The sequence below is a fragment of the Bombus affinis genome, unplaced genomic scaffold, assembly GCF_024516045.1.
Source record: "Bombus affinis isolate iyBomAffi1 unplaced genomic scaffold, iyBomAffi1.2 ctg00000082.1, whole genome shotgun sequence".
NCBI classification, from domain to species: Eukaryota; Metazoa; Arthropoda; class Insecta; order Hymenoptera; family Apidae; genus Bombus; species Bombus affinis.
The window spans coordinates 500,001-507,500 of NW_026108830.1; the positions used below are offsets into that span (position 1 = coordinate 500,001).

The 7,500-nt window shown below is 45.6% G+C and overlaps 2 non-coding genes across 2 annotated transcripts; both read right to left on the reverse strand.

Moving 5' to 3' along the window:
- Nucleotides 1–240: 240 nt before the first annotated feature.
- LOC126927319 (5.8S ribosomal RNA) lies at nucleotides 241–395 on the reverse strand. Its single transcript, XR_007715371.1, has one exon. It is a non-coding gene; the product is annotated as a 5.8S ribosomal RNA (ribosomal RNA).
- Nucleotides 396–2,475: 2,080 nt separating this feature from the next.
- Nucleotides 2,476–4,398, reverse strand: LOC126927342 (small subunit ribosomal RNA). Its single transcript, XR_007715393.1, has one exon. It is a non-coding gene; the product is annotated as a small subunit ribosomal RNA (ribosomal RNA).
- Between the last annotated feature and the right edge of the window lie 3,102 nt (nucleotides 4,399–7,500).

The window sequence follows — 7,500 nt, forward strand, 5'->3', positions numbered from 1 at the left end:
GAATTGCACGGCCTCGACACGACCGCGACGAACGCCGACGAGCGTCCAACAATCGCTCGTACGTCGCGTACGTTCTCTCGCGTCCGCTCTTGTTCGTATCCTTCTTCGTGCGCTTCCTCCGACTCTGAAACGTTCTACGTATCGTAAGAACGACGGCGGGTTGTCGAAGGCACCAAGGGACAGAGAGAGACAGATAGAGAGGAACGACACGCAACGCAAGCAGTCTTAGGTTTACGTGAGCAACCCTCAGCCAGGCGTGGTCCAGGAATTGTATCCGTGGACCGCAATGTGCGTTCGAAATGTCGATGTTCATGTGTCCTGCAGTTCACACGTTGACGCGCAATTAGCTGCGTTCTTCATCGACCCACGAGCCAAGTGATCCACCGTTCAGGGTAATCTTTTCATATATTTTTTAAAACTCTTGTACTCCATGTACTCTTAATACTCGGTTCGAGCGAAGCCGAGATCCGACACGACCGACCAACGGGAATCGGACGCGCAGAAGTCGCCGGAAGATCGACGACACGAAAACGTTCGAAAATGAAATCCGACGAACGCGCGAAGATACGCGCGTCCGCCGGCCGGGCGAAAAGTACATTATGATATATAACAACCATCGAGATCGAAGCTCCGTTCGTCAGGAAACGACGGGGATATAACACCCGATTCTGAATCCTCTGTGCAGCACACGATCTCGCGAAGAAATACGCACGGTGGCTAGCCCATATATATGTGTGTGTGTGTATATATAATACGATATGCATTCCTCTCGTCCAATTATTCAAGAAAAAGAGCGTGCGCCTCCATCGTTCGGGTGATGTAAAGATTCGATGGGACTCGCGCGACCCTCGGCCTCGAGCGGTCTTTCCTCCCAATATCCAGAAGCCGAGCTTTGAAAAAACTCTAGCGACGGCACGGGTGTCCGACTCACGACATCGAGGCTTCGAAGTCGGCGATCTCCTCCGAACGGATGGCGATCGCGACGACTCAAAGCGTGAAAAATCGACGAAAGAGAACACATCTCCGTTCAGGTGATTGTTTTTTTAAAAAATAAAAAAATTCGATGGGACTCGCATCCATCTACCTCGCGCGGTCTTTCTTCCCAATATCCAGAAGCCGAGCTTTGAAAAAACTTCAGCGACGGCACGGGTGTCCGACTCACGACAACGAGGATAGACAGCCTGCGGTCCCCTCTGAACGGGTTATATGCGACGAACTAGACGAAACTTTAGTCGTTCAGGTGGTATAAAAAAAAAAAAATTCGATGGGACGCACGCGCAGCCGTCGTCCTCGAGCGGTCTTTCTTCCCAATATCCAGAAGCCGAGCTTTGAAAAAACTCTAGCGACGGCACGGGTGTCCGACTCACGACATCGAGGGTAGACAGCCTGCGGTCCCCTCTGAACCAACTTCGGCTAGACTAGTTACGAATCGTTGCTACGCATCGTCATCATAGTCATCGTCATCATTATCATTATCATAGCGGGCCAACATCCACGCAATGCGTTTTCGTTCTAGGTTACCCGATCCACGAGTATGTTACAAGTGGTTTCGTTATTTCGAACAAAACGACATACGAAGAACACACGCCCTATGGGTAGGAAGCACGTTTCGAGAACGACCGAGAGCGGTGAAAGAGACGAGAGGTCGACGCGCATGAGGTATCCATGGATCTTCGAAGAGAACCTTCGAAGATATGTCGGTATCCTTTCTACATGCGCGACTCGCTACTCGTACTTTCGCTCTCGTCGACTCGTTTTAGTCGCTTCGTTCGATCCCAAAGAGGAGTCTTCGATGTCCCGTTGCTAGGAGGAGAGCAAACGCAACACAGACCACGAAACATAGAAGAGAATAGGCGAGCATGATCTCTCCGACACGAGGCACTTTAGAGATTTTGTTATTCGTTTGTACGGTCTCCACGACGCAAAAAAAAAATACGAGATCGTGGCGGCGGGTCTTTCTGTATACGGCCTCACGCAAGCGCCTCGATCTCATTTCTCTTTACGGGTGGTTTCCATTCGTAATTTTTCGTTCGATATTCGTGTCAAAGTTTAATTTTCGAAAGCTCAAGTTCCCATTTATAGTTTTATTATAAAATCATAATATTCGCAGACGGCGGGTCTTTCTGTGTACGACCTCACGCAGGCGCCTCGAATTCGTTTATGTATGTATATATATATATATATATATATATGTATCTCTTCATCCCGATGATCGAGAGAGAGTGCCACCTTCTCTTCATATAGTTTCGTAGCTGGAGGGTCGTCTCCTCCTTATGTCTTTTCATCATTTTGCCAACGGAGTAAGCCACGCTCCGGGCGAATTTAACTGTTCTTTGTTAAAGTATATAGCTTGTTGATACGTCGTATATACTTTGGTTCGTCGATATAGGAGGAGTACGGCTCCTTACCGACTTATACAGTTTCGTATTTTTCAAGTGTTCAAGTCAAATTCTTTAAGTTTTTGTGTTATATCGTTAATGATCCTTCCGCAGGTTCACCTACGGAAACCTTGTTACGACTTTTACTTCCTCTAAATGATCAAGTTTGGTCATCTTCCCGGTAACATCGGCAATGCTTATCACATTGGCCGCGCACCAGTCCGAAGACCTCACTAAATCATTCAATCGGTAGTAGCGACGGGCGGTGTGTACAAAGGGCAGGGACGTAATCAACGCGAGCTTATGACTCGCGCTTACTGGGAATTCCTCGTTCATGGGGAATAATTGCAAGCCCCAATCCCTAGCACGAAGGAGGTTCAGCGGGTTACCCGGGCCTTTCGGCCAGGGAAAACACGCTGATTCCTTCAGTGTAGCGCGCGTGCGGCCCAGAACATCTAAGGGCATCACAGACCTGTTATTGCTCAATCTCGTGCGGCTAGAAGCCGCCTGTTCCTCTAAGAAGATTTGTTTGTACGTTGGTAGTAAAAACCCACCGACCGAAGCCGGGGGCCTTCGAGATACCATAAGTTACGTCTATTTAGCAGGCTAGAGTCTCGTTCGTTATCGGAATTAACCAGACAAATCGCTCCACCAACTAAGAACGGCCATGCACCACCACCCACCGAATCAAGAAAGAGCTATCAATCTGTCAATCCTTCCGGTGTCCGGGCCTGGTGAGGTTTCCCGTGTTGAGTCAAATTAAGCCGCAGGCTCCACTCCTGGTGGTGCCCTTCCGTCAATTCCTTTAAGTTTCAGCTTTGCAACCATACTTCCCCCGGAACCCAAAAGCTTTGGTTTCCCGGAAGCTGCCCGCCGAGTCATCGGAGGAACTTCGGCGGATCGCTGGCTGGCATCGTTTATGGTTAGAACTAGGGCGGTATCTGATCGCCTTCGAACCTCTAACTTTCGTTCTTGATTAATGAAAACATTTTTGGCAAATGCTTTCGCTTCTGTCCGTCTTGCGACGATCCAAGAATTTCACCTCTAACGTCGCAATACGAATGCCCCCATCTGTCCCTATTAATCATTACCTCGGGGCTCCGAAAACCAACAAAATAGAACCGAGGTCCTATTCCATTATTCCATGCACACAGTATTCAGGCGAAGGTAGCCTGCTTTAAGCACTCTAATTTGTTCAAAGTAAACGTATCGGCCCACCTCGACACTCAGTGAAGAGCACCGCGATGGGATATTAGTTGGACCGCCCGCGAGGAGCTAAGCCCACCGATAGGACGTACCACATAATGCCAGTTAAACACCGCGAGCGGTGAACCGACACTGTGACACACAGATTCAACTACGAGCTTTTTAACCGCAACAACTTTAATATACGCTATTGGAGCTGGAATTACCGCGGCTGCTGGCACCAGACTTGCCCTCCAATTGGTCCTCGTTAAAGGATTTAAAGTGTACTCATTCCGATTACGGGGCCTCGGATGAGTCCCGTATCGTTATTTTTCGTCACTACCTCCCCGTGCCGGGAGTGGGTAATTTGCGCGCCTGCTGCCTTCCTTGGATGTGGTAGCTGTTTCTCAGGCTCCCTCTCCGGAATCGAACCCTGATTCCCCGTTACCCGTTACAACCATGGTAGGCGCAGAACCTACCATCGACAGTTGATAAGGCAGACATTTGAAAGATGCGTCGCCGGTGCTAGATGACCATGCGATCAGCACAAAGTTATTCAGAGTCACCAAAACAAACGATGGACGGACAGACGAGCCATCCGCCACCGATTGGTTTTGATCTAATAAAAGCATTCCTACCATCTCTGGTCGGAATCTGTTTGCATGTATTAGCTCTAGAATTACCACAGTTATCCAAGTAAATGTAGGTATGATCTAAGAAACCATAACTGATTTAATGAGCCATTCGCGGTTTCACCTTAATGCGGCATGTACTGAGACATGCATGGCTTAATCTTTGAGACAAGCATATGACTACTGGCAGGATCAACCAGGGATCTTATAATATATTCCCAAAAACCAGCATTTTCGTTTAAAAGTTCTCTCTGTGTCGTAGGTGGGACGTAAGCACCGTACGACGAGACTTTTCATTTTATATATATATGTAATATGACTTAGAGAGCAACGTTCCATGGTTCAGTAACAACGTCACTCAGCCACTTTAATTCTCCTCCTCTCTCACCATCATATATCGATACAAAGATTCATACTTCACAGAATTATTTCTGTTTGTAACTTTTCTCCTCCAACTTCTCTCGTAGAATATAACTTAGCGGTAAAGCACGTATACGCATGCTGGACATACCGTAAGAATATTCTTTTATAAGCTTCAACACCTCTGTAGAGACGCGTTACCAGAAGATAACGCACTCTACAGAACGCCAAAAGGACCATCGTGCAGCTACAAATAGCTTACAACCGATGGTCTCTGCAAGAATGGCTACTCCGTAAGTACAAGCACACACGCATCCAACTTTTGTCAAATACGTGCACACAGGTCACCAGCTTCCCGACTAAGGGGAAGCTTGCCACGTTAACGGTCATTACGTCCTAGACTTCGACCCGCGGCGCAGCAGTGTAGAGAAAAAACCAGTACGAGAACGGAGGAACAGTCGAGAAATAGCGTAAAATACACTAAGACTCGAGGAGCGGTGACTGAATTCTCAACCGAGGCCGTAGAATAGCCACGCGCCCAGCGCTGTTCCGACCGAACCGTCCGGCTCGACGCTTCTCTTATAGATACCAAGGGGCCGGCCGGAAGGCCGGCGCCGGTCGGGCTAGCGGCCGCGCGCTTATGGTGCAAAACCTCCGTAGCAACGTACCGTTCGGAAGGGACGCTGGAACTTAGTCGCTCGCACGTTCAATAACTACTATATAAAGGCGATATCCAACCATCGAAATATTTTACCACAAGCATTATTAACATATTATAAATGCATTTTTACCAAAAAATTAATTTTTTTTTTCACCGAAAAATTGCATCAGTAAACATACAGTTTTATCGACTATGGACAAAAAATAACTTTATAATCGATTAAAACACGTTAAAATAACACGAAATATGTAAAAAAATATATACCTTGTAACATTAATTAACGAAAAAATTGCAAAAATATCCCAGTCGTATCAGTCCGACGGAAGCTAATTTTTCAAAAAATTCGACAAAAATGTTTAATCCGATTGTATTTAATAGAGATATAACGATCCCTGTCAAAAAAATTATACCTTATAACGCTTTTTAACGAAATAACTCGAAATAACCATTTCGGACTTTTCGCGCCGGCCGAAATTTTTCTAAGTCCCTACGTACCGGTGCGAAATACTTCAAAGTCCCAACGTCCCGTCGCATAGTTCCGTTTCTAGAAAACGTTCAACCGACCAAATAAACGCTTAATCCCGACGTAAAACGTCGAGATACGTCCATTTATGCAAAAATATTCCTACCTTGTAACACTTTTAAGCGAGATAACTCGAAAAAACGTGTTCGATACGGAAATTTTTCAAAGTCCCAACGAAAAAATCGAAACTTTGTAGAAGGTCTTGGGGACGACATAAACGCTTAATCCCGACGTAAAACGTCGAGATACGTCGATTTATGCAAAAATATTCCTACCTTGTAACACTTTTAAGCGAGATAACTCGAAAAAACCTTTTCGGTCTTTTCGCACCGGCCGAACTTCTTCAAAGTCCCAACGTCCCGTCGCATAGTTCCGTTTCTAGAAAACGTTCCAGCGACCAAATAAACGCTTAATCCCGACGTAAAACGTCGAGATACGTCCATTTATGCAAAAATATTCCTACCTTGTAACACTTTTAAGCGAGATAACTCGAAAAAACCTTTTCGGTCTTTTCGCACCGGCCGAACTTCTTCAAAGTCCCAACGTCCCGTCGCATAGTTCCGTTTCTAGAAAACGTTCCAGCGACCAAATAAACGCTTAATCCCGACGTAAAACGTCGAGATACGTCCATTTATGCAAAAATATTCCTACCTTGTAACACTTTTAAGCGAGATAACTCGAAAAAACCTTTTCGGTCTTTTCGCACCGGCCGAACTTCTTCAAAGTCCCAACGTCCCGTCGCATAGTTCCGTTTCTAGAAAACGTTCCACCGACCAAATAAACGCTTAATCCCGACGTAAAACGTCGAGATACGTCCATTTATGCAAAAATATTCCTACCTTGTAACACTTTTAAGCGAGATAACACGAAAAAACCTTTTCGGTCTTTTCGCACCGGCCGAACTTCTTCAAAGTCCCAACGTCCCGTCGCATAGTTCCGTTTCTAGAAAACGTTCCAGCGACCAAATAAACGCTTAATCCCGACGTAAAACGTCGAGATACGTCCATTTATGCAAAAATATTCCTACCTTGTAACACTTTTAAGCGAGATAACTCGAAAAAACCTTTTCGGTCTTTTCGCACCGGCCGAACTTCTTCAAAGTCCCAACGTCCCGTCGCATAGTTCCGTTTCTAGAAAACGTTCCAGCGACCAAATAAACGCTTAATCCCGACGTAAAACGTCGAGATACGTCCATTTATGCAAAAATATTCCTACCTTGTAACACTTTTAAGCGAGATAACTCGAAAAAACCTTTTCGGTCTTTTCGCACCGGCCGAACTTCTTCAAAGTCCCAACGTCCCGTCGCATAGTTCCGTTTCTAGAAAACGTTCCAGCGACCAAATAAACGCTTAATCCCGACGTAAAACGTCGAGATACGTCCATTTATGCAAAAATATTCCTACCTTGTAACACTTTTAAGCGAGATAACTCGAAAAAACGTGTTCGATACGGAAATTTTTCCATGTCCCAATGTGCAATTCGAAACTTTTTAGAACGTTTCAAGAACAAAATTAACGCTTAATCCCGATGTATTTAATTAGAATATATCGATTTATGCCAGAATATACGTACCTTATAACGCTTATTATGGAATTAATGCGAAAGGAACTTTCGGTACTTTCGGCACTTTTGGAGCAGTGCGAAACAATTCAAAGTGCCAACGTCCCAGTCAGCTAGGTCCGGTGGAAAAAATTTAAAAAAAAAATAAAAATAAACCGTTACGTTCGGCTAGACGGCGTCGAACAATAACGATTTCTATAA